This window comes from Pongo pygmaeus, chromosome 8 (assembly GCF_028885625.2).
Source record: "Pongo pygmaeus isolate AG05252 chromosome 8, NHGRI_mPonPyg2-v2.0_pri, whole genome shotgun sequence".
Classification (NCBI taxonomy): domain Eukaryota; kingdom Metazoa; phylum Chordata; class Mammalia; order Primates; family Hominidae; genus Pongo; species Pongo pygmaeus.
Genome location: NC_072381.2, coordinates 82800922 through 82825315, shown reverse-complemented (window position 1 = coordinate 82825315; position 24394 = coordinate 82800922). Strand labels below are relative to the sequence as shown.

Genomic DNA, 24394 nt, shown 5'->3' with positions numbered 1-24394 from the left:
AGCTTTGCTACAAAATTGTAGTGTCTGACAGCTCACAGGTATCTACCTCATAGTTATCTCTGTGAAATAGAAGTTAAAAAGTTACGATTAATATTCTGAGTGAGATTCTCTAGGAAAAATATTGCAGAGAAGAGTAACTTTGTATGCAAGGTACTCAGGATGTGTTTTTGTTAAGGTAAAGGAGCATAGTTTTGTCCTAAAGTAAAATGACTGGCTGTTCCAGAATGAGGAAGAAGAATAGGTAGCACAAAACCTAAACGGATGTAGAAACCTGTAGAAGGTGCACAGAAAGGGAATTTTATTTGCCATAGTTGAAATTGGCTAAGGTTTAGTGGCTTTATTTATAAGATTTTCTTAAAAGAGCCTTGATATCAAATATTATGCTGATACAAAATTAAAACTGCTTTTCTTTCTGTTAAATGACAAATTTTTCTGGAATCATTTATGTACTTTTTAAGAGGTTGTTAAGATTTTTCTTTACCTTCTGAGAAATCTGCCTAAAAGGCAATGATTCTATTTTATCAGAATAATTTTCTGTGCTTTACGTTCGGTTTTTCATGTCCTTGATTACTTACAGGAACAGTCTTCTCACTCTTGAAAGAATTAAGGTTCTTTACAATCCTGTTACCTCCTATGTTTTCTTTAAAATTTTTCTATTGTCACTTTGATTTTAAATTCACTGCTTTGTTTTAAATGCCACAGAAACAACCAAACTTTCTTGTCAATTGCATTATTTTTGTAATGAACTCATCAGATCGTTCACTTTTGAAAAATTATCATTAATAAGTTAACCATGGTCATTTTTGGTCTCTTGGCATCTAGAGATAGTTTTTTTGTTGTTGTTGTTTTACTTTGATTCTTCCTAGAAAGCACTTGCAAATCAGCTACAAACCAGAGTGTTTTGACATTAAAATCGACGGTCTCAGAGCCCCACGGGAAAGGACTATGCTGAGTACTCATGGGCACAGGCTTATGATGGTATTGCTTAAATAACTTGGGGCCCATGCCATTGGACCATCCAGGATTTCCCATATTCTTATTAAGAAGCTAACGGGTTCATGAGGCTACTAACTCAAGATGGAACAGAACAAGAATAAGGCTGAGCAAAATGATGAGGAATGATTTGGGTTTTGTTTGGAATGCTGCTAATACTTTAACATTTTGTTTTCTGGATGTGAGGGCTACTTTCTCTTTTAAGGTATTATCTAAAAAAATGTAGATTAATAAAAACAAAACATTTATCTTTTTCTTCCTGTTTCCTCCAGAATTAAGAAACTTTTATTGAATACTTTTATTTCCATGGCAATACAGTTATTTGCATAGGTTCAGTAAGAATCTGTTCTCCTTATTAAGAGGATGTAATTGGAAACACTGGTTATACAACAAAGCTTATTCTGAATAAAGCTTTGTTCAGAATGTCATATCTGAGAATGAATCAAGATATGGCCAGTAAGTCTTAAGGAACTGAGGCTGACTTTACAGGGTTGGCTTATGGGGTTCTCAGCCTTACCGATGGATAAGGAAGTTCTCTTCCTAGTGGGCCAAGGAAACTGAGACTATTTGCGTGACCTCGAGAAGAGGGGAATTTACTCAAATCTATGATTAATATAGGTGAAATCTGATGGTGAATTCTTGGCTTGGCTTCTTAACTTCAAGAGGTTTGTGTTTGTTTATTTTTTAAATACTCTCTCAGAAGAATCAAGCCTCAAGAGGTTTTTAAAGGTCCATTTTGAATGTCCTTATGAAATCTTCCACAAAGCAAACTTTGAAGAGCCAATATGTTAAATCACCATTCTCGCTGCATATATTAAAATAATTAGGTTGAATTTAATGACATCAACTTTATTTTCTGACCAAGAATAATCCTTCTTTAAGATTATTTATTTATTTGTTTATCTATTTAATTTTTTTAAGAGATAGGGTCTGGTTCTGTGGCCCAGGCTGGAGTGCAGTGGTATAATCATAGCTCACTGCAGCCTTGAACTCCTGGGCTCAAACAATCCTCCTGCCTCAGCCTCCCAAGTAGCTAGGACTACAGGTGCATGCCACTGTGGTCAGCTAATGTTTGTATTTTTGTTTTTGTTATGTTTTGTTAGGTGTTGTTATGTTGCCCAAGCTGGGTTTTTTTGTTTGTTTGTTTTTTTGAGACGCTGGAGTGCAGTGGCACGATCTCGGCTCACTGCAAGCTCTGCCTCCTGGGTTCACGCCATTCTCTTGCCTCAGCCTCTGAGTAGCTGGAACTACAGACATCCACCACCACGCCTGGCTAATTTTTTTGTATTTTTAGTAGAGACAGGGTTTCACCATGTTAGCCAGGATGGTCTCAATCTCCTGACCTCGTGATCTGCCTGCCTCAGCCTCCCAAAGTGCTGGGATTACAGGTGTGAGGCACGGCACCCAGCCCCAGGCTGGTTTTGAATTCCTGGCCCCAAGCAATTCTCCTACCTCGGCCTCCCAAAGTGCTAGGATTACAGATGTGAGCCAGTGTGTCTGGTCCTTTGAGATTATCTTGATCAAAAGGGAAAGTACCTGTGGAGAGAATTTTTGTGTTTCAATGGAAAACTATAGCACACCCTGGTGGGTTATCAGATTCTGGTCCTGTTCATTGTCTTTGAACTCTTTGTGTTTGAACCTCTTGTAAACTGCAGGTAACTGACATATGAAAAACCAGTTTTGCTACTGCCTGTAACTTGTACCAGATCTTGTCATCTTGCACACTTGTCAAACCTTACCAAATTTTAACTCTTGTTTTTCTCTAATATCTGCCTACAGCCTTCAAATTAACATTTCCAATTTTTATCTTTCCCTTCCGTCTTGGCATCACGAAGAACTGAATTCTGACAATCCAGATTAAAATTTGTAAACCCAGATCTTTACTGGAACTCTAGGTTGCCTTGTAGCTGCCACTTCCCTCAGCATCTGAGGAAGCCCAGATGACTTGATATGTACCTTGAAATACTCATCACTGAGGCAGACCATGCAGGAGCCAGTTTCTCCCTGGAAACGGCACTCTTTGAGCCTCAAAGGAAGTGTGATAAAATGTTCAGGTCACAAATGCCTATATATGAGAGGGAACCAAGACCGCGGACAACATTGCCAAGAACATTGACATCTTAGCTTCGGCAAACTCAATGAGCAGTGCTGTATGACCAAAAGCTTTTCATCTACCGACCTCTTGGAATCTGCTGGACAAGATACTCTCAAGATCCGACTCCTGGCTCCTTACTTTATTATAACCTTTTATATTAATATTTCTCTTTTTCATTTCAGTCATCCCCCCTAGAAGATGACCAGCAAGATGCTAAAACTGTTGGGAGCAAGCCCCCCAAAGTCTGGCCATAAACTGGCCCCAAAACTGGCTACAAATAAAATCTCTGCAGCAATGTCAGGTCCATAATGGCCATAACGCCCAAGCTGGAAGGTTGTGGGTTTACAGGAATGAGGGCAAGGAACACCTGGCCCGCCCAGGGCGGAAAACTGCTTAAAGGCATTCTTAAGCCACAAACAAAAGCCTGAGTGATCTGTGTCTTAAGGGCATGTTCCTGCTGCAGTTAACTAGCCCAACCTATTCAATTAATTCGGCCCATCCCTTCCTTTCCCTTAAGGGATACTTTTAGTTAATTTAATATCTATAGAAACAATGCTAATGACTTGTTTGCTGTTAATAAATATGTGGGTAAATGTCTGTTCGAGGCTTTCAGCTCTGAAGGCTGTAAGATCCCTGATTTTCCACTTCGCACCTCTATATTTTGGTGTGTGTGTCTTTAATTCCTCTAGCGCCGCTGGGTTAGGGTCTCCCCGATCGAGCTGGCCTCGGCGTAAAACAACTCACCTTTGCTACCACCTCTCAACAGATGCTTCAGCTGCTTTTGCAGGAATAATGCAAACAAGAGTCTTCAGGGAATTATTTCTTTGACCCTGTTTCTCCCCCACTCAGGAGATTCACTATCACTTTTGAGTTGTTCACTGATAAATAATATTTATTAATCTTGAATCAAAGGGGATGATAATGTTGAGTTTTTTAAAGTTTTTAATTGTAGTAAAAGACACGTAACATTAAATTTACTATCAAAACTTTTTTTTCTTTTTTTTTGAGACGGAGACTCACTCTGTCCCCAGGCTGGAGTGCAGTAGCATGATCTTGGCTCACTGCAACCTCCGCCTCCCAGGTTCAAGCAATACTTCTGCCTCAGCCTCCTGAGTAGCTGGGATTATAGGAGTGTGCCACCACACCAGCTAATTTTTTTGTGTGTATTTTCAGTAGAGATGGGGTTTCACCATGTTGGCCAGGCTGATCTCGAACTCCTGACCTCAAGTGATCTACCTGCCTCAGTCTTTCAAAGTGCTGGGATTATAGGCATAAGCCACCATGCTTGCCCTATCCAAACCATTTTTAAGTGTACAGTTTAGTGTTAAATACATTCACATTTTTGTGTACATTGTTGCGCAAAGTCTCCACAAAGCTTTTCATTTTGCAAAACTGAAACTTTGTATTCATTAAACAACTCCCCATTCTCCCCACCAGGCTGGGCAACCACCTTTCTACATCTGTTTCTATGAATGTGGCTACTTCAGCTACCTCATATAAGTGGAATCATATAATATTTGTCACTTTGTGACTGGTATATTTCACTTAGCATAATGTCCTCAAGATTCATCCATGATTTAGCATGTATACAAATTCATTCCTTTTTTAGGCTGAATAATATTTCATTGAACAAATCTACCACATTTGTTTATGCATTCATCCATAAATGGATGACAATGTCGAACTCTGCCTGAGCCCTGTGCTCCTAGAAGACCGCACTCAGGAAATCCTTCTTCCCTTTGTCCTTCCAAACAGCTTACTGCAAAGAACCACTCTTCCCCATGTGACTTAGATAAGACTCGTGAATGCCCCCTTGTTTACTTAGGACAAGGCCAGACACAAACCCTCCAAGTTTTGTCTCATAAATGATTACCCAAACTGTTTGTCCCCACTCACCAATGTGGACAAAATACCCGCTAATAAGACTTGACCAAACTTTAGCTAGGCTTCTTCCCTCCCTACAAGCTCCTGAACTTTGACTCACCTTTAACCTGAGCCAGCACTGGAATATGGAGCAGCCGCCCTTCATGATCACACATCCGAGGTCTCTCTTGAGACTCTTGCAGATCTTGTGGTCTGTGTGTTGTCCTCTTACAATAGTCCCCTCCTCCTACTGCAATAGTCTTTTCAAATAAAATCTCTGTTTCTAGGTCTTAATGTTTTTATTTGACTGGGATCGGTGAGAAAGTGCTGAGAGGTGCACTAGATGTGAACCTGGAGGACAATGGGGTCTGGTTCCAGCAGGTAAGCAGAATTTTTTTTTTTTGAGACAGAGTCTCACTTACTCTGTCACCCACGCTGGAGTGCAGTGGCACAATCTTGGCTCACTGCAACCTCCACCTCTTGGGTTCGAGCAATTCTCCTGCCTCAGCCTCCCGAGTAGCTGGAACTACAGACATGCACCACCACGCCCAGCTAATTTTTGTATTTTTAGTAGAGACAGGGTTTCACCATGTTGGCCAGGCTGGTCTCAAACTCCTGACCTCAGGTGATCCACCTGCCACAGCCTCCCAAAGTTCTGGGATTACAGGCATGAGCCACCATGCCCAGCCAGAAAATAATTTCTTTAGTCCCATCTTACAGGTAAGAGGATGAAGATATAAGAAGGCTAAAGGACTTGCTGGCTGTCACAGCACCAGTGGCAGCGCTGGGAATCTAGGTGCCATCTCTGATCTTGTAAAAAGTGTTCTTTGCAGCACAAACATGCCCAGCCCTGCTAAATGTTTGCGGATGGTGAAAAACATTCTCCAATGTTCTAGGAAAAGGAAATGGATCCAAGAATGAAAGAAAGTAAATGGAATATCCAGAGCTTCAGAAAACCTTTTCCAGCCTGTGGAAATCAACAAGGACCACCCAAATGAGAACAAACAAAGACTGTTTATTCAGAATCTGCCCTAGCCAGGGAGTCAACCACAATCATTTGTATCTGGTAGAGACACAAAGGCAGGTAGAGGAATGGGAATGCTTTATAGTAGGGGGGAATAAAAAGACTTCAGGCTATTGGTGTGGGGAAGCTGTGGGCAGCTAAGCAGCATCCTATGTAGTGGCTTAGGGTTGCATATTTGCTTTATCTTGTTGGTCCTAAACTGGAAGTCAATGCAAAAATTAGGAAAGCTGCCAGTTATTAATCAAGTTATGGCTGTTTTGTGCAGATTACTACAGGAGTTATTATTTGGCTTCCTACATTAGTTGACTTCCAGGATTTGTTACTGTTGCCAGTAGGTTGACTTCAAGGGCTACTTGCAGCAGGTTCGGGGCAGGTTCTGAGTTCGAGTTCTATTTTTATTTATAGTGTGGCCACTGTCTGTTTGTATATTCAGTCTCTTGACTCTTTACAGGGATCCTGCATTTAGAAATGCCTTTCAGACTTCATACTCAGCCCCAGGACTGGTGGTGAGAGGCTTTCCACTTCCTGTATGCAGTGTCTGGGTTTGCCTCAGCTATATTCCCCGCCCCCATCACACTCTTTTTTCACAAATAGGTGAAAATCAAGGCCTTCAGTATTATCTCCAGGTTCCCAAGACTCTCAGACATGCACTCCTGCTTGCCCTTCCCCCAGTGCCTTTTTTTTTTTTTTTTTTTTTTTTTTGAGGCAGGGTCTTGCTCTGTCCCCAGGCTGGAGTGCAGTGGCATGGTCACAGCTCACTGCTACCTCAACCACCCAGGCTCAAGCAATCCTCCCATCTCAGCCTCCTGAGTGGCTGGGACTGCAGATGCACACCACCATGCCTGGCTAATTTTTTTATTATTTGTAGAGATGAGGTTTCACTATGTTGCCCAGGCTGGGTCTCGAACTCCTAGGCTGAAGCGATCCTCCCGCCTCAGCCTCCCAAATTGCCTTCTTTTATTTATGCAGGTCATGGAATCTCAGGAAATCCCAAGGACTTTAGCAGCCTCTTCAAACTGCCTGAACATTTACCAGATGGCAAGGCAGAGGCTGAGAGATTCCAGTGTTTGGGTTCCAGTCTAATTCCACTGAGACCTCCTTGAGCCCAGCGCAGCAGATGTGACATCCTAGGAGCTCAGTCAAGTAGGAGAGATAAGGAAATGAATAAACACACTCAGCAATTGCCCCAGTCCTACCGTAAGTGGTCTTGGCTCTGAGCCTGCAAGCACTGTTCCTTCCGTCTAAAATCCTTTCCTTTCCCCAATTCTCCCCTGTGAATTCCTCTCCATCCATGAGTTCCAGTTTCAACATCACCCCCTCTAGGAAGGTTTTCCCCACACTCCAGCATTACGTCTTCCCTAAGTGCCCTGTTCTTGTCCTTTCTGGATTACTCATACTGTTCTACTCCAGGGATTTTTCTTTTTGCTTCTTTTCCCTAAATGACCATAGAATCCTGAGGACCACTTCTAGATCTTGGTTTCAATTCTCCATCTAATACCTAATACAAAGCAGCCCCTCCAATAGTTGGAGGTGCACCCAGAATGCAAGGGCAACACAGAGAGCCAGATGGGAAGACTGACAGAAGGAGGAGGTGATGCTGGGGCCAAGTTCTGAAAGGAGGAGTAAGAATTTGCAAAGGAGTCAACTGGGGAAGGTATTCCAGGCCAGGCTCTCAGCAGGAGCAAAACTATGGCAAGGGGGCACAATGAATACAGGTGGGGTGAGAGTGAAATGTAGCTTGCCATTGCTGGAGGATAGAGTATAAGGCACAAGTGGCCAGAGACAAGACTGTCAGAATAAGCAGGGATATATCACATTGTTAATATCCTGCTTCATCACTTACTAGCAGTTTAACTCTAAGCAAGTTATTTAACCTCTCTATGCCTCAGTTCTCACCTGTAAAAAGGAGATTATAATAGTAATCCTCACATAAAGTTGTTGCAGGGATTAAGTGAGTTAACATGTGTGAAACATTGAGAAGTATACAGAGTAAGAATTATGAAAGTTCTTGCTATTTTTATGCAGCTGGAAGATGCAGTCAGCTTTGTTGTTGTTGTTGTTGTTGTTGTTGTTGTTTTGAAACGGAGTCTCGCTCTGTCGCCCAGGAGTGCAGTGACGAGATCTCGGCTCACTGCAAGCTCGGCCTCTCCGGTTCACGCCATTCTCCTGCCTCAGGCTCCCAAGTAGCTTGGACTACAGGCGCCTGCCATCATGCCTGGCTAATTTTTTGTGTTTTTAGTAGAGATGGGGTTTCACCATGTTAGCCAGGATGGTCTCGATCTCCTGATCTCGTGATCTGCCTGCCTCGGCCTCCCAAAGTGCTGGGATTACAGGCCTGAGCCACTGCACCCGGCCAAGATGCAGTCAGCTTTAGTTTAGAAAGATTTGTGGGCCAGGTGCAGTGGCTCAGGTAGAATTAAAGGAATAGGTTGGGCTAGTTAACTGCAGCAAGAACATGTCCTTAAGATACAGATCGCTCATGCTATGCTATGTGGCTTCAGAATGCCTTTAAGTGGTTTTCCGCCCTGGGCGGGCCAGGTGTTCCTTGCCTTCATTCCAATAAATCCACAACCTTCCAGCATGGCGTTATGGCCATTATGAACATGTCACAGTGCTGCAGAGATTTTATTTGTAGCCAGTTTTGGGGCCAGTTTATGGCCAGATTTTGGTGGGCTTGTTCCCAACATTTACTGAATGGATTTTTCTCCGTGTGGTTTGAACTCCACCATGTAACTGTTTTTGTAGTGCTATTATACAGTTTTTGCCCTAGGCAGCTGAGTCTTCCTACAGGAAGGGTGAAGTTCTTGCCCACTCTTGCTATACAGTATTGTCTAATGATTGAGGCTTTTAGGACCTAGAAGTGATCAGGGTGATTCTTTTGGGCTGGGAATTCATCAGGAACTGGGTCTGGAGGTACTAATTCTCGGGCTTCCTATGGCCATTGATCTCCTATTACAGTTCCTCCACATACATAACATGAAATGACATTGAGAGACTAGGCTACATGCTTGGTTAATTGCAAAAACAAATTTCTTGTTTTTCCTGGAATTTCTGGTACTGGCACATTTAGTTTATCACAGAAGGTTTGAAATACTGGCTCAGGAGAGCATTTATAAACTTTTTCTCAAACCACAATATTTACTTGAAGATCCAGTCCAGCTCCATCAATTTCTAGGGCTACAGGTTCCTCTTTTTTCTAGCGAGGATTAACGGGGTTGGTTATTACTAGTTCTAAGGGGTTACACTGACCACTGGTACAGGAAGGGCCACTTTTCCCTTGCTGAAGGTGGACAGGATTTTTTTCACTTTTTATTCAAGTAGCCTAAATGACACAAGACCAGTATCTACATCTATTTTCACACAGTCCTAATTCATGATAAATGTACTTATTTTCTACCATATAGCCTCTTTCCTAATTGAGAGAACCACCCCCTATTTTTAACTTATTATTATTAATGACAGCACAGGCATCCAATTTTAAGGTGACTTGTTTGAGCACCTTTTTTTTTCTGTTTTGGCTAACACTTTACTCGTATTGTTTATGAGCCCCCATCAGTCTTCAGTTCTTAATCTTATTTTAAAAACTGTGGTCATGGGATGCTCAGACGGGTCATAACACACATCAGGTTGGTCATTTCCTGGGCTACATACCTTGTATAGAATAGCATTATACAAACAAGTTCTTTTTAGAGTTCCAGTACACTTATAATAACTGTAAAATAATAGGACCGTAGCAACCTTTTATCCTACCTCAGTGACTTGATGTATGCACTGGGAACAGTCCTTAGTCTGAGGAAGGTCAGTTGAAGTCCTTACCGTACAAGTCAAATTTTAAGGAAAATGAGTCCTGTGATGAGTTTTCTCATGCTTCAGCCGTGCGTGGATGAGTCAGCTTCTGGGTGTGACTGGAGCAGGGCTTGTCGTTTTCTTCAGAGTCACTTTGCAGGGGCCGGCGAAGCTGCTCCATCCACATACAGCTCCCAGTCTACTGATGTTTAAGGATGGTCTCGGAGGTTGGGCCCACTAGAATAAACGGAGTCCAATACCTCTACGAAGTTATGTTCAATTGGGCTCTCTGATACCGGGAGCAAGGTGGTGGGGTTTAGGGTGTTGTAAACTTCAGTGGTTATGTGGGGATTTTCACAGAGCAAGCTTTGGTATCTAGTTAGTCTAGCATTCATTAGCTCATGATGTCCTTTGGTATTTATTAAAGTCACCACAGCATGGGGGGACTTTATGTTTAGGTTTTGCCCAAGAGTTAGCTTATCTGCTTCTTGTGCTAACAGGGCCGTTGCTGCCAGGCCCTTAGACATAGGGGCCAGTCTTTGGAAACCCCGTCTAGTTGTTTTGAGAGATAGGCCACTGGCCTTGGCCAGGACACCACAGTCTGGGTTAAAACTCCAACTGCCATTTTTTCTTTTTCTGACACATAGGGTGTAAAGGGTTTTGTCAGGTCAGGTAGCCCCAGGCCTGGGGCCAACATGAGTTTTTCTTTTAACTCATGAAAAGCTTGTTGCTGTTGGTTGTAATGGATGTAGTTTATCTAATCTACATTTTTATTAACTGTCACCCACTAAAATATTGACTTAAATCCTGTAGCTATTTGATTTCAAGCTTTAAATTGATCTGGTATTCCTTGCGGGGCTCCAATTGCATCTAAATAGATGTGAGAGTTGAAAGACCCATAAGGGGCTTCTCTTGCTTTACGATGTCTTATTTTTTTCTCCCTCTGGTTGATGAAATGCCAGGGTGAAAGGGATAGCCAAATGGACTAAAGTACAAGTGCCACTCTAGTTATTCGGCAGAGTGCCCAGTAAAGGTCCACCACACTACCACCACACATCCACTCGGGGATGAACAAGGGCTGACTGATTGATAAGCTCTTGAAAATTCTTAAGCTCATCACATCCCTTCAGGTCTCCAAGGAATGCTGTTTCCTCCCTGTCATGAGAGACACGAAGTAAACTTAGTGTTGGGAGACAGAAGCTGGATGGCCCTTGGGGGCTAACCTGCAGGGTGCTGGACTTCTGGATATAGCAGAGAGAGCTTGGCATGACTTATTACTCCAGGCAGTAGAATCCTGGAAAAGAGCTACCATGCAGCCTACGCCTGGTCGACTGAAGGACCACCTTAGTGGAAAGGGGACAATCTGGGCCTCTGGCCTGCCATGTGCACAAGCATAACAATTGCTTTTGTTTAATGTGCAGATGGAATATTTGATCCATTTTAACCAGACATTTGCATCTTGGTATCCTGTCTTAATTGCTGAAGTTTGTTTTAAGTCTTTTACTTCAATGGTCCTCTAGTAAAATGAATGTATGATTTTAGGAAATTACAAAAACCAGTTGGAGCAGTCCATCCTTGCTCTTTAGTGGTCCACAGAATGTTGGACCAACTATGGCATAAACATAGTCACCCTATGCTGTGGTGACTTTAATAAATACCAAAGGACATCATTAGCTAATGAATGCTAGACTAACTAGATACCAAAGCTTGCTCTCTACATTTGGGGACAAGACTCCTGGTTGGCACTGGGATCTTTATCGAAATCTCCCCGGATTAAATGGTCCTAGTTTACTAATGCCCAGCCTGAGGAGAGTCAGGAGGGACAGAAGTACTTTTCTGAAGTAGAAAGCTGTCTTTGAATTGGCAAGTCTGCACAGGGTATAACAAGGCAAGCATTAAATGCAATAGTTTGAGGCAAAATTGACTTGGTTATGTTAATAACTAGATGGTTAGCAATAGAACAAGGAAAGAAGAAAGAACAATAGAATAGATAAAAAGAGTTAAATTTTTCTTAGCTTTAGTTTGGTAGAGTTTTCCCCTGGGACTATGGCCCACGACTCTGGAGGGGGCGGCACTTTCTTGACTCGGGTGTGATGAGTCCATCCTTTTATGCTGTACGAACAGCAGTATTGGTGGTTAGTAGCACAAGGTAGGGTCCTTCCCAGTCTGGTTCCAGTTTTTCTTCTTTCCACCCTTTGATGAGAACATGATCTTCAGGTTGGTGCTGGTTTACCGGAAATTCTAGGGGTGGTAAATGTGCTAAAAGACTTAGTTTTTGAGAGAAAAGAAAGTGGAAGATAAACCAAGTATAATTTTTAAGAAATTGAAACTTTTGTTTTAAATGTGGGCTCCTTGGCAGTGGACTTTATAGTCCTTAGTGCCTTTTTACTGAGAAATTTCCTTTAGCACCTATTTTTATTAGTTTTTAAACCAAAGAAAGCCAAAGACCATTTTACATTTAACAATGCTTTTTATATGATTTTTATACCAGATAAGCTAAATTTTACCTTTATATTAGTGTGTTATTAATGTTAAACCTAATTTTAATAAAACCTTGTAGACATATTTATCCAATTTTTAATGTTTGACCATAAGGTAAGATTTTATAGACGCTTTTTAACCTTTTATAATTTTTGCTAAAAAGCAGGTTGGTGCTTTAAGAAAAACCTGCTATGCTTTTATTTTAATGTCCAGTTTACAGAAAAACTGGGTGATACCTCTTTAACTTTAGCCAATGTTTACACACAGAATTTTCTTTCCATTTAACATTTTAAAACTTGATTAAACCTTTAAAACAAAATATACATATTTTTAAACTTTTAATGTAGGTAAAAATTTATATTCTTATGCCTCCTTATAATTCTTTTACCAAAGGTATATTTTACTTTCCTTATACATCTTGCACATAAACTGTTTTTTTTGTTTGTTTGTTTTTTTAGTTTTACATTCAGGAGGCCTAGTTACTTTTAAATTATACAACATTTCTCGCATAATTTTTTTATTACATTTTTCTCTTTCACGACTTTCACAGACAATTTTTCGACATGATTTAACTTTCTGACTTATTACAAATATTTCTTTCTTTAAACAACCAGTTAATTTATCCTAGGACAAGAATTTACCATATAATACTCTTTTTACATAAATTCTACTCCCCCTTTTTTCCTTTTTCTTTTTTCTAGCAGAATAGCACCATACTTTAAGATTTTTGAGTTAGTAAGATACTTTTTTGCTTTCTTGATTTAGGATAGTTCTGAACTGAACTAGTGAGGTGTGCTCACAATGAGGTTTCCTCTAAAAATTATTTTTTTTGCTTTTTTTCTGTTAGCAAAGCAGTTGCTGCTACAGATTGAATGCATTTGGGCCATCCGTGGGTTACTGCGTTAAGGATTCTTGATAGGAAGGCCTCTGTGCTTTCAGGATATGCCCTTGTTTACACTGACAACAAAGTGGTATTGGAGCGTTACAGGGTTACGGAGAATACCTTCAATTATCAATTACAGGTTTTAAATTTACCTTGGCTTTTAAAGGAATAGGGTACACTGCTTTTTTTTCTTAACTACTTGTATATATCTCTCTTTCTCTCTTTGACTTTCCTTTTGCCTCTACCTCTTCCTCTCTCTCTTCTCTGTCTCTCTCTCTCTCTGCCTTGCTTATGCTGCAGTTCTCTCAACCACTGTGGAGAGATCTCACACCAGCTGTAACCAAGCGTCTATGTACGGGAACTGGTCTGGGTGCCCTGGCTTTATAGGTTACCTTGTGCCATACCTTTGAAACAAGGGACCTGTCCAGGCTTCCTTCTGATGGCCAACCCACCTCTAATGCCAGCCTGTCTATTTTACACAAAGTTTTAAGTTTTCCTGGTGTCATAGTACTCCATAGTCTCCCTTAAATCCTTTCTTGAAATTTTTCAACATAGTTCCTAGTAGGGTGGGCTTATTTGTGCCTGATCGATGCTTCTTCGAGACAAAACACCACGCTCACACCACACGCACACCACAAAACAAAGGAGTAAAAAGGGCACACACACACTTTTGCAGTTTACACCAAACCAAAATCAAAACCAAATTCAGAGTATCCAGTAATCCAAGCCAGGTCAAAACCAAAACCAAAGTGTCAAGCAATCCAAGTCAAGTCAAAAACAAAAACCAAAGTGCCAGTACAGGCACATCGTGGGTGATCAGGCCACGCTTCCAACTCAAATGGAGTAGGCAAGTTCCCAAGACCAGTCCTGTCAAGCAATTCAAACCAAGTCAAAACCAAAACCAAAGTGCCGATAAAGGCACACCGTGGGTGATCAGGCCACGCTTCCACTCAAATGGAGTGGGCAAGTTCCCAAGACCGGTCCTGTCAAGCAATTCAAACCAGGTCAAAACCAAAACCAAAACCAAACCAAAGTGCCGATAAAGGCATGCCATGGGTGATTAGGCCACGCTTCCACTCAAATGGAGTGAGCAAGTTCCCAAGACTAGTCTTACCAAGTTTCAGATGTCCGGACTCCAAGTACCAGTTCCTTCCCAGTGTTCAGCCACTGCGTTGATCCTCCACGGAGGCCTGCCACACACTGCTCTGGCGAGGCGTCCCACTTGGGCAAATGCCTACCAGGGAGCACTCTCAGGATCCGCGTCGCTCGGGCTGGTAGGAGTCTGCTGCAGGGATGTTCCACAGGGCAGGCTTAAGCCACCTAAGGAGCTGCCTCAACCATCCACCAATCACCTCACTTCCCAGTCAGGAAACCAAGAAATGTAGCAGGACGAGCCGCGGACAAAACTCTTCAGAGTTAAAGAAGGAAGGGGTTTATTCGGCCAGGAGCATTGGCAAGACTCCTGTCTCAAGAGCCAAGCTCCCTGAGTGAGCAATTCCTGTCCCTTTTAAGGGCTGACAACTCTAAGGGGGTCCACGTGAGAGGGTCATGATCGATTGAGCAAGCAGGGGGTACGTGACTGGGGGCTGCATGCATCGGTAATCAGAACGCAATAGAACAGGACAGGAATTTTTACAATGCTTTTCCATACAATGTCTGGAATCTATAGATAACATAACCAGTTAGGTCAGGGGTTGATCTTTAACTATCAGGTCCAGGGTGCGGCGCTGGGCTGTCTGCCTGTGGATTTCATTTCTGCCTTTTAGTTTTTACTTCTTCTTTCTTTGGAGGCAGAAATTGGGCATAAGACAATATGAGGGGTGGTCTCCTCCCTTAATCTGGGTGGATAAGATACAGGAAAACAAGAAGTTTGTGAGCATCTCCTATGTGTCAGGCACAGAGCAAGACACTTCACAAGAGGTGTGGAGGGACTGATCCAGGACCACAGCAGGCAGGTGGCCAAAGACACTTGAAACTCTGCCTCTTGATACTCAGTTCATGCACTTTCTAACACACCCCACTGCAATCTGAGAATGGTAATAAGTTCTTTTTATTCCCTTAGTTTTGATGTAATATGCATTACACAAACTTCAATACTTTGCCTCTAACACTCATTTTTGTTGCTGGAGACAGACCTCTCACTTTATTTTTTAAATTTCAAAAAATGTAATTAAAAACTGCCATTGAACATCAGAAATAAAAAAAAAAATCCATGGAATTATGGATTAAGGCAGTTTTTCCAGTATTTTCCCCAAAATTTTAAGAAGCTAATTATGGTTTTGGTCATTAAGCAGAACCTGGCCTAATAAACATGAATTGAATGAAAGGGTCCATGCACCTAGCAAGAAAAATACATGAATCCTCAAACAACAAAATTCAAGAACCCAGACATTCCCTCCTCATGAGCCCAACACCCCGTCACATTCATCAGAGTGGCAGAAGGAAGCATTCATCAAACTCCAGGCTCTGCACATCCTTTGGCGATGTTAGAGTCAGCAAGAATCTTTTTGTTTTTCCTAAGCAGAATGACCAGGATCCCACATGAGGGAACTTTGTTTTAGGAAGGGAGACTGGCATATTTCAAAAAGATTTATCCAAAGTGAGGCAATTGGAAATATGTAACTAAAGGACTACGCTTCAATAATAATATTTGTCAGGAAACTAACTTCCTGTCTTTAATTAGCCTAATAGTTTTTAAAGAGGTGAGAATGTCTTTGGGATGGTGGGGGGTAGTGGGGAGGAAGTGACAGATAACAGTAATCTAAAGGTGTTGCCAATGTCTCTGTCCTGTCAGATTCAATTTCGGCCTAGTTGCAATTCTGGGCAAATGAGAGGAAGTGGTGTTGCCAACCCAGGTGAGTACCTCTGAGGTGGAGAGTTCTGCTCAGTTCTGGGGACTGAAAGTATATCATCACATGGTCAAAGCAGGAATTTGGTAAGAATAAAGCACAGGAGTAATTCTTGATAAACCACACAGTGCTCCAAAGGAGAATATATACAACTCGGAAAAATTCTGAAAGATAGTATTCCATATTTTAGCTACAGCATGTATACACCACTACTGCCAAGAAAACTAAGCCGGTTTTGAAGAATGCAATGATCTTTTTTAAATTGCACTTTCAGACAATGAGCATTGAAATAGAAAAACAGAGCTATGACAAGCTAAGTTGACTTCTATCATCAGAATTTAATATTGTGACAATCTTAGTGTGGTGAAACCATTGAATATAGGAATATTTAATAACAATTCTCATATATTGAGGGCTTAACTTGCTCTAGTCCCCATTCTAAGAGCTTCACACAGAGTAACACAAGAGTAACACATTCATTCTCATACAAGTCTATGAGAAAAAAGAAAAAAATCACTCAGAGTGGTTATGCAATTTATCTAAGGATATGGGTGTTAGAGCCACTGTTGGCTCTAACAGATTCCCTGGTCCCATGTCTTAAAATATACAGAGTAGCTACAACAAAAGCATATATTTCTATGCTAATTTTTTTTTAAAAAAAAGAAAGAAAGGAGCCACACCTAGTATCAACTGAGCTGTTTGGTCTCTTTGTAGCTAGATTTGACAAGAGGGTAAATCCTGGAGCAATAAAATTCTCGGTAATTTATTAACCCAGAGAGATCAAAGTGGATGAGTGTAACCCCTCTTTATAGGCTGGCTCTCCTTCAGAGCCACTGATGGGCTGATCCAGCCTTATAGATCAGAGGTCCCCAACCCCCGGGCTGCAGACCAGTACTGGTCCCATCTGTGGCCTGTTAGGAACCAGGCCACACAGCAGGAGGTGAAGGGGGGAGAGTGGGAATTACTGCCTGAGCTCCGCCTCCTATCAGATCAACAGCAGCATTAGATTCTCACAGGAGCACAAACCCTATTGTGAACCATGCATGTGAGGGATCTAGGTTGCACGCTCCTTATGAGAATCTAAAGCCTGATGATCTGAGGTGGAACAGTTTCAACTCAAAACCATCTCCCCATCCCCACCCTTTGCCCATGTTGAAAAGTAGTCTTCCATGAAACCAGTCCCTGGTGCCAAAAAGGCTGGGGATGACTATTATAGATGACTCATTTATCATGCAAAAACAAAAATTCATTTCAGGGTTTGGGCTTATAGACGCTTCAGGTCAAACCTGGCTCAGAATTCAAAATGTGAGTAATTTCTCTCTAGCCTTTGAAGGAACTCTTACAGCATAAAGAATGATAATAACTTAAAGAAGCTTCACTTTGTCTGAATGGCAATTAAATAAATTTAACAATTGAGGATCTTAATGCCAATTTAAAGCACCTGTTTTCCTGAAGCTCACAGAAAGCAACATAAAACAGTACTTGGTTTTTAATTGCTTTAACAGAAAAAAATCACTCCTTTTCCTTTCCAAGTTGTTACAACTCCCATTTCAGTAAATCACCTTAGATAGCTGAGTCAAACTAATCTCCATTTCTTTAGGAACAAGAAAATCAAGTACCTGTTTTCAGAATGGGAAATAGAACAAGGCGGCAGGATTCATCAGATTTAAGAACATGGCTGGAAATCTGGGTACCAGGAGAGTCTGATGAAACTTTTGCTGGTTCCCTGGCTCTAACATAGACTCTAATCCAATCAGATCAACAAACTTGGCCCTTGTAGAGAGTTAGGAGAAGAGTAGAGAAGATTGGAGGCTTCCTCCACTCTATATTTCTCTACTTTTGGTTCTATTAAACCATTCTGTTTTACAGCCAAGACTAAAGGTGTGATGACCCCCTTAGAGGAGGAGCTCAGAGCATCAGAAATGTGTTGCCCACATCCATGTAGCCATTTACAAAAATGTTTAAATTACTATTCTTAAGTACTGACCTAGGGCTAGTGAGACAAGGAAGTTAGAAGCTACTACAAATGTCTGAAATTGGTCAAGCAGGGCATTAAACATACCTCAGAGCCACACCATCAGAGGACTGACCACTTATTCTATATACCATCTTGATTTATATGCAGCCATACTACTCAACCTGGGGTTATACATTGCATAACCTGAATGCCTTCTGCAGTGAATCACAAATGTGCAGAACAGAGAAAGGCCAGCATTTTTAAAAGCACCCAAGGCTGGGCATGGTAGCTCATGCCTGTAATCCCAGCACTTTGGGAGGCCAAGGTGGGAGGATTACCTGAGGTCAGGAGTTCGAGACCAGCCTGGCTAACGTGGTGAAACCCCATCTCTACTAAGAGTACAAAAATTAGCCAGGCATGGTGGTGGGTGCCTGTAGTCCCAGCTTCTCAGGAGACTGAGGCAGGAGAATTGCTTGACCTGGGAGGCAGAGATAGCAGTGAGCTGAGATGGCGCCACTGCCACTGCACTCCAGCCTGGGCAACAGAGCAAGACTCTGCCTCAAAAAAAAAAAAAAAGCTGAAGCTTACATTTTCACACACACACACACACACACACACACACACACACACACAAGAAAAAGAAAAAGAAAAATGAAAAACTGCAGTAAAATAAAGCCTAGTGGACTCCTCTTCCTAATCTAGTTCTTCAGCTCCTGCACACTCATAGATATCTCACTCTGATATTTGGTTAAATGTAGATTATTTCTTCAGAAGCCTCAGTACTGATGTAACTTCATCAGGACACACAAGCTACATGAATTCAACCCAATTGAGTGCCATGAGGTCAACTCAAAACATAATGACAGCAACATCACACCCCAACTGAAAACTTAGAACTCCACAGAACAACTGCAGGCAGTGGTCTTTCCAAAACAAAAGGAAACCACCCCCTACCATGCCAGCCCTGTTATCCATGGAAAAGTATGTCTATAAAAAGGAATAAAAGGGAGAACATTTTCTTGGTTTCAAATTAACCAGCATGTCAATCACTCCAAACTAGTTGCCCAGAGCCCACAAACTTAAGCTCAGTTCTGAACAATTCCTTCAATTCCTTTCTATGTTTCTCATTTTGGAGGGTGGTGTATAAAATACCATTGCCTGCTGGCAAAAACCATAATTTCTATGGTAGTATCTCTAGCACTGTCTTTTCCAACACTCCCTTCTTCCTTTCCATCTTTAAAAATCTATTGATTCCCAACCTAAATGCCCATCAATGATAGACTAGATAAAGAAAATGTGCTGCATATACACCATGGACTACTATGCAGCCATAAAAAAGAATGAGATCATGTCCTTTGCAGGAACATGGATAGAAGTGGAGGCCATTATCCTCAGTGAACTAATGCAGGAACAGAAAATTAAATACCACATGTTCTCACTGATAAATGGGAGCTAAGTGATGAAAACACATGGACTCATAGAGGGGAACAACAGACACTGGGGCCTACCAGAGGGTAGAGGGTTGGGGGAGGGAGAGGATCAGAAAAAATAACTAATGTTTACTAGGCTTAATACCTGGGTGATGAAATAATGCGTGTAACAAACCCCTATGACATGAGTTTATCTATATAACAAACCTGTACATGTACCCTTGAACTTAAAAGTTTAAAAAAATTCTGTTGATTCCCATTCTCTCAATTTCTGAAAATTTTACTATGAACATCTTAAACACATACTGAAGTAGAGAAAGTATAATGAATGCTCTGGTATCCATCACCTAGGTTAGGCCATTGGCATACTGCCCATCTTGCTTCCTCTATACCCACACCCACTTCTCCATCCTCTATGAATTATTTTAAGGCAAATCCAAGATATCATGTCGTTGTCTCTGCAAATACTTCATTTACAAACCTCTAAAATATACATATATTTTTAAAGTATTTTTATTATAGAGATAAGGAACAGGCTGAATGCATCTTATGCATTAATAAAAAGTAGGGAAAAAAATCCAGTAACATTAAAGACAATGTAGGAGTTACCGTAAATTAAAGAAGAGTCTACCTTAAACCTGCATCATCTGCTGCTTGGAGGTCTGCCCTTTTCCAGATGTATTAGTTTGTTTCCATGATGCTGATAAAGACATACCCTGGGAACAAAAAGAGGTTTAATTGGAACTGGGAACAAAAAGAGGTTCTCCATGGCTGGGAGGCCTCAGAATCATGGCGAGAGGCAAAAGACACTTCTTACATGGTGGTGGCAAGAGAGAACGAGGAAGAAGCAAAAGTGGAAACCCCTAATAAACCCACCAGATCTCATGAGACATTCACTATCATGAAAATAACATGGGAAAGACCAGCCCCCATGGGTCCCTCCCACGACACGTGGGAATTCTGGGAGATACAATTCAAGTTGGGATTTGGGTGGGGACACAGCCAAACCATATCATTCTACCCCTGGACCCTCCAAATTTCATGTCCTAACATTTCAAAACAAATCATCCCTTCTCAACAGTCCCCCAAAGTCTTAACTCATTTCAGCATTAACCCAGAAGTCCACAGTCCAAAGTCTCATCTGAGGCAAGGCAAGTCCCTTCCACCTATGAGCCTATAAAATCAAATGCAAGCTAGTTACTTCCAAGATACAATGGGGGTACAGGTATTGGGTAAATACAGCCATTCCAAATGGGAGAAATTGGCCAAAATAAAGGGGTTACAGGGCACATGCAATTCCGAAATCCAGTGGGGAAGTCAAATTTTAAAGCTCCAAAATGATCTCCCTTGACTCCAGGTCTCACGTCCAGGTCATGCTGATACAAAAAGTGGGTTCCCATGGTCTTGGGCAGTTCCTCCCCTGTGGCTTTGCAGGGTACAGCCTCCTTCCTGGCTGCTTTCATGGGCTGGCATTGAGTGTCTGTGGCTTTTCCAGGCTCACAGTGCAAGCTGCCAGTAGATCTACCATTCTGGAGTCTAGAGGACGGTGGCCCTCTTCTCACATCTCCACTGGGCAGTGCCCCAGGAGGGACTCTGTGTGGGGGCTCCAACCCCACATTTCCCTCCGGACTGCCCTAGCAGAGGTTCTCCATGAGGGCTCTGCCCCTGTAGCAAACTTTTGCCTGGGCATCCAGGTGTTTCCATACATTTTCTGAAATCCAGGCAGAGGTTCCCAAACTTCAATTCTTGACTTCTGTGTAGCTGCGGGCTCAACAGCACTTGGAAGCTGCCAAAGCTTGGGGCTTCCACCCTCTGAAGCCACAGTCTGAGCTCTATGTTGGCCCCTTTTAGCCACAGCTGGAGCATCTGGGACACAGGGCACAAAGTCCCTAGGCTGCAAACAGCACGGGGACCCTAGGCCTGGCCCGCAAAACCACTTTTTCCTCCTGGGCCTCCTGCCTCTGGGCCTGTGATGGGAGGGGCTGCTGTGAAGGTCTCTGACAAGGCCTGGAGACATTTTCCCCAAGGTCCTGGGGATTAACATTAGGCTCCTTGCTGCTTATGCAAATTTCTGCAGCCGACTTGAATTTCTCCTCAAAAAATGGGTTTTTCTTTCCTACTGCATCATCAGGTTGCAAATTTTCTGAAACTTTTATGCTCTGTTCCCCTTTTAAAATGGAATGCTTTTAACAGCACCCAAGTCACCTTTTGAATGCTTTGCTGCTTATAAATTTATTCTGCCAGATAACCTAAATCATCTCTCTCAAGTTCAAAGTTCCACAAATCTCTAGGGCAGGGACAAAATGCCACCAGTCTCTTTGCTAAAACATAACAAGAGTCACCTTTGCTCCAGTTCCCAACAAGCTCCTAATCTCCACCTGAGACCACCTCAGCCTGGACCTTATTTTTCATACCACTATCAGCATTTTTGTCAAAGCCATTCAACAAATCTCTATGAGGTTCCAAACTTTTCCACATTTTCCTGTCTTCTTCTGGGTCCTCCAAACTGTTCCAACCTCTGCCTGTTATCCAGTTCCAAAGTCACTTCCAAATTTTGGGGTATCTTTTCAGCTACGCCCCACTCTACTGGTACCAATTAATTGTATTAGTTCATTTTCACGTTGCTGATAAAGACATACCCAAAACTGGGAAGAAAAAGAGGTTTAATTGGACTTACAGTTCCACATGGCTGGGGAGGCCTCACAGTCATGGAGGGAGGCAAAAGGCACTTCTTACATGGTGAGGCCAAGAGAGAATGAGGAAGAAGCTAAAGTGGAAACCCGTGATAAACCCATCAGATCTCGTGAGACTTATTCAGTATCATGAGGATAGCATGGGAAAGCCTGGCTTCCATGATTCAATTACCTCCCCCTGGCTCCCTCCCATGACACGTGGGAATTCTGGGAGATAAAATTCAAGTCGAGGTTTGGGTGGGGAGACAGCCAAACTATATCGCCAGCCATACTCTGGTACCTCTCAGGCAACCCTGTTGACTCCATGTTGGTTCTGCTGAGTAAGCCTGTGAACTCATAATTATGGGGAAACCTCCTCCAAATTCATGATCCCGTAGTAAACCTGGAATCTTTCCCGAATGTGAGATGTGAACTTCCCCAGCACCTTCATTCCAGGGTCCCAATATTTCCCATGGATCTAAGGCCCAGGTTCTCAGGTAAATAGCTATAGCCAAGAATAAAAACTTTAAAAATGGGCCTGGTGTGGTGGCTCATGACTGTAATTCCAGCACTTTGGAAGGCCAAGGCAAATGGATTGCTTGAGTCCAGGGGTTCAAAACCAGCTGGGCAACGTGGCAAAACCCCATCTCTACAAAAAATATGAAAACAAGCCGGGTGTGGTGGCATGTACCTGTAGTCCTAGTTAAGCAGGAGGTTGAGGTAAGAGGACACCTTGAGCCCAGGAGGTTGAGGCTGCAGTGAGCCGAAATCACGCCACTGCACTCCAGCCTGGGTAACAGGGTGAGACCCTGTCTCAAACAAACAAACAAACCCCTTAAAACAACAATAAGGAAATAAGTCCAATACCATTATCATATCTAGAAATTAACCATCATTTTTTCATATCAACTGTCCAGAGAGTGTTCAATCCATTTCCCCTTTGGTACAGGCATCCCTGGTCACACAGCTGCTGACTGGTGCATGGAGAGGCAGCCTTCTTTGTTTCTGAGAGCATGCCTAGCCAACACACACATATACACACGTGTAAGACGAGTACCTCTTCAAACAGAGTTCACAGTCTTCCTTTCTCTGCAATATGAACCAAATCAGCCCCCCTCCTCTTCACTCCGACACCTCCAATAGCTTCCCAAGGGTTTCACGACAGGGTCCCTACTCTGAAATTCCTTAAGTCTGTCAGGCCTGCCTCACAATACGTACACCCACCTTCTTACCAGTTTTTTCCCATCAAGTGGTTAAGATCACACGTTCTGGAGCCAGACTGTCTGGCCTTGTCATTTACTGCATGCATGATTCTTGGCAAGTTAGTTAAACTTTATGTGTCTCAGTTTATAGTCAGACCCAGACAAAGAGGAATGGGATGAAGGGCAGCCAGCCTAGTCTAGACTGCCTGACAACAGCACAGCTGCAAGAAAAGTGATTGCCCAGTGGAGCTCCTCAGGCCCCCTTGTAAAGTCCCTGCTTCTGCAGAATGAACTTTTGGCCTCCTGTCCTGGCTGAAAATTAGCATAATGGTGAGGGAAGATAAAGGCAGGCTAGGGTGGAAAAACTATGAATACAAAAGCCATGCTGCCTAAGAAACTTGCATACTCAAGCTCCTGAGATGAGCATACCCCAGTGTAATGAACAGCCTTGCACTCGGCACATGGGATCCTTCCTCCAAAAGCAGCTGCCTCTGCTGTCTTGAGATTCCTGAGGGAGTCTCACCCAACCTCTTGTCTCTGCCAAATCCAGACCAAGCTTGTTCTGACTCTGCAGCTGTGAAGGGGATTTGAGCTTCCCAAAATAAATTACTTTCCCTACTGTCACCACTGCACTTGCCATGAGAGCTCCAAACCCAGAGGCCTTCTGATGAAGGAGTTTCCATCTACCTCCGGGTGCAGAGACATGCTAGAACCAGCTCAAAAAGCTCACGAGAGCCAAGTGTTAAACTTCCATGAATTTTGTGAGCTGGCTGTTAAGCAGACAATATTAAAAATTAAATTAAATTATATAGAATGACATTTCAAAAGTTTATATTATATTAGGTTATTAATTATATTAAGTTATATTAAGTTATTATATGAAGTTATTAATTATAAAAGTTTATATTGTTTCAAAAGTTTATATTAACAAAGGTGGTACATAGTCAAAACACCCCACCTTCCTAATTATTTTACATTGTACTTTTATCATGCTCTTAAGGTTATTTATATTTAATATATTTGTATGGTAGAAAAACTATGCAATGGTGTACTATGGCACATGTCCTCTCCAAGTTCAGCGAATTCACATTGGTGGATCAAAATCAGCCATGGTGGGGGGTATTTACACTACAAAAATCAGCAAGCAATAAAAATCAGA

The 24394-nt window shown here is 42.2% G+C and overlaps 1 protein-coding gene across 4 annotated transcripts in view; it reads right to left on the bottom strand.

Annotated features, from left to right (window-relative positions):
• MRLN (myoregulin) overlaps positions 1 to 24394 on the bottom strand; it is a 52801-nt gene that overhangs the window by 23443 nt on the left and 4964 nt on the right. The window contains exons 1-3 of one of the 4 annotated variants that reach the window (XR_010127429.1): positions 23091 to 23193; positions 19993 to 20077; positions 9792 to 12002 (exon numbers count right to left, since the gene is read on the bottom strand). The exons of 1 other annotated variant lie outside the window; for it this stretch is intronic. The gene's annotated coding sequence lies outside the window, so the exon portion shown is untranslated. Of the gene's footprint in view, positions 1 to 9791; positions 12003 to 19992; positions 20078 to 23090; positions 23194 to 24394 lie in introns of those variants that run through there. 2 more of the 4 variants (XM_063669958.1, XM_063669957.1) reach the window with 2 other exon arrangements.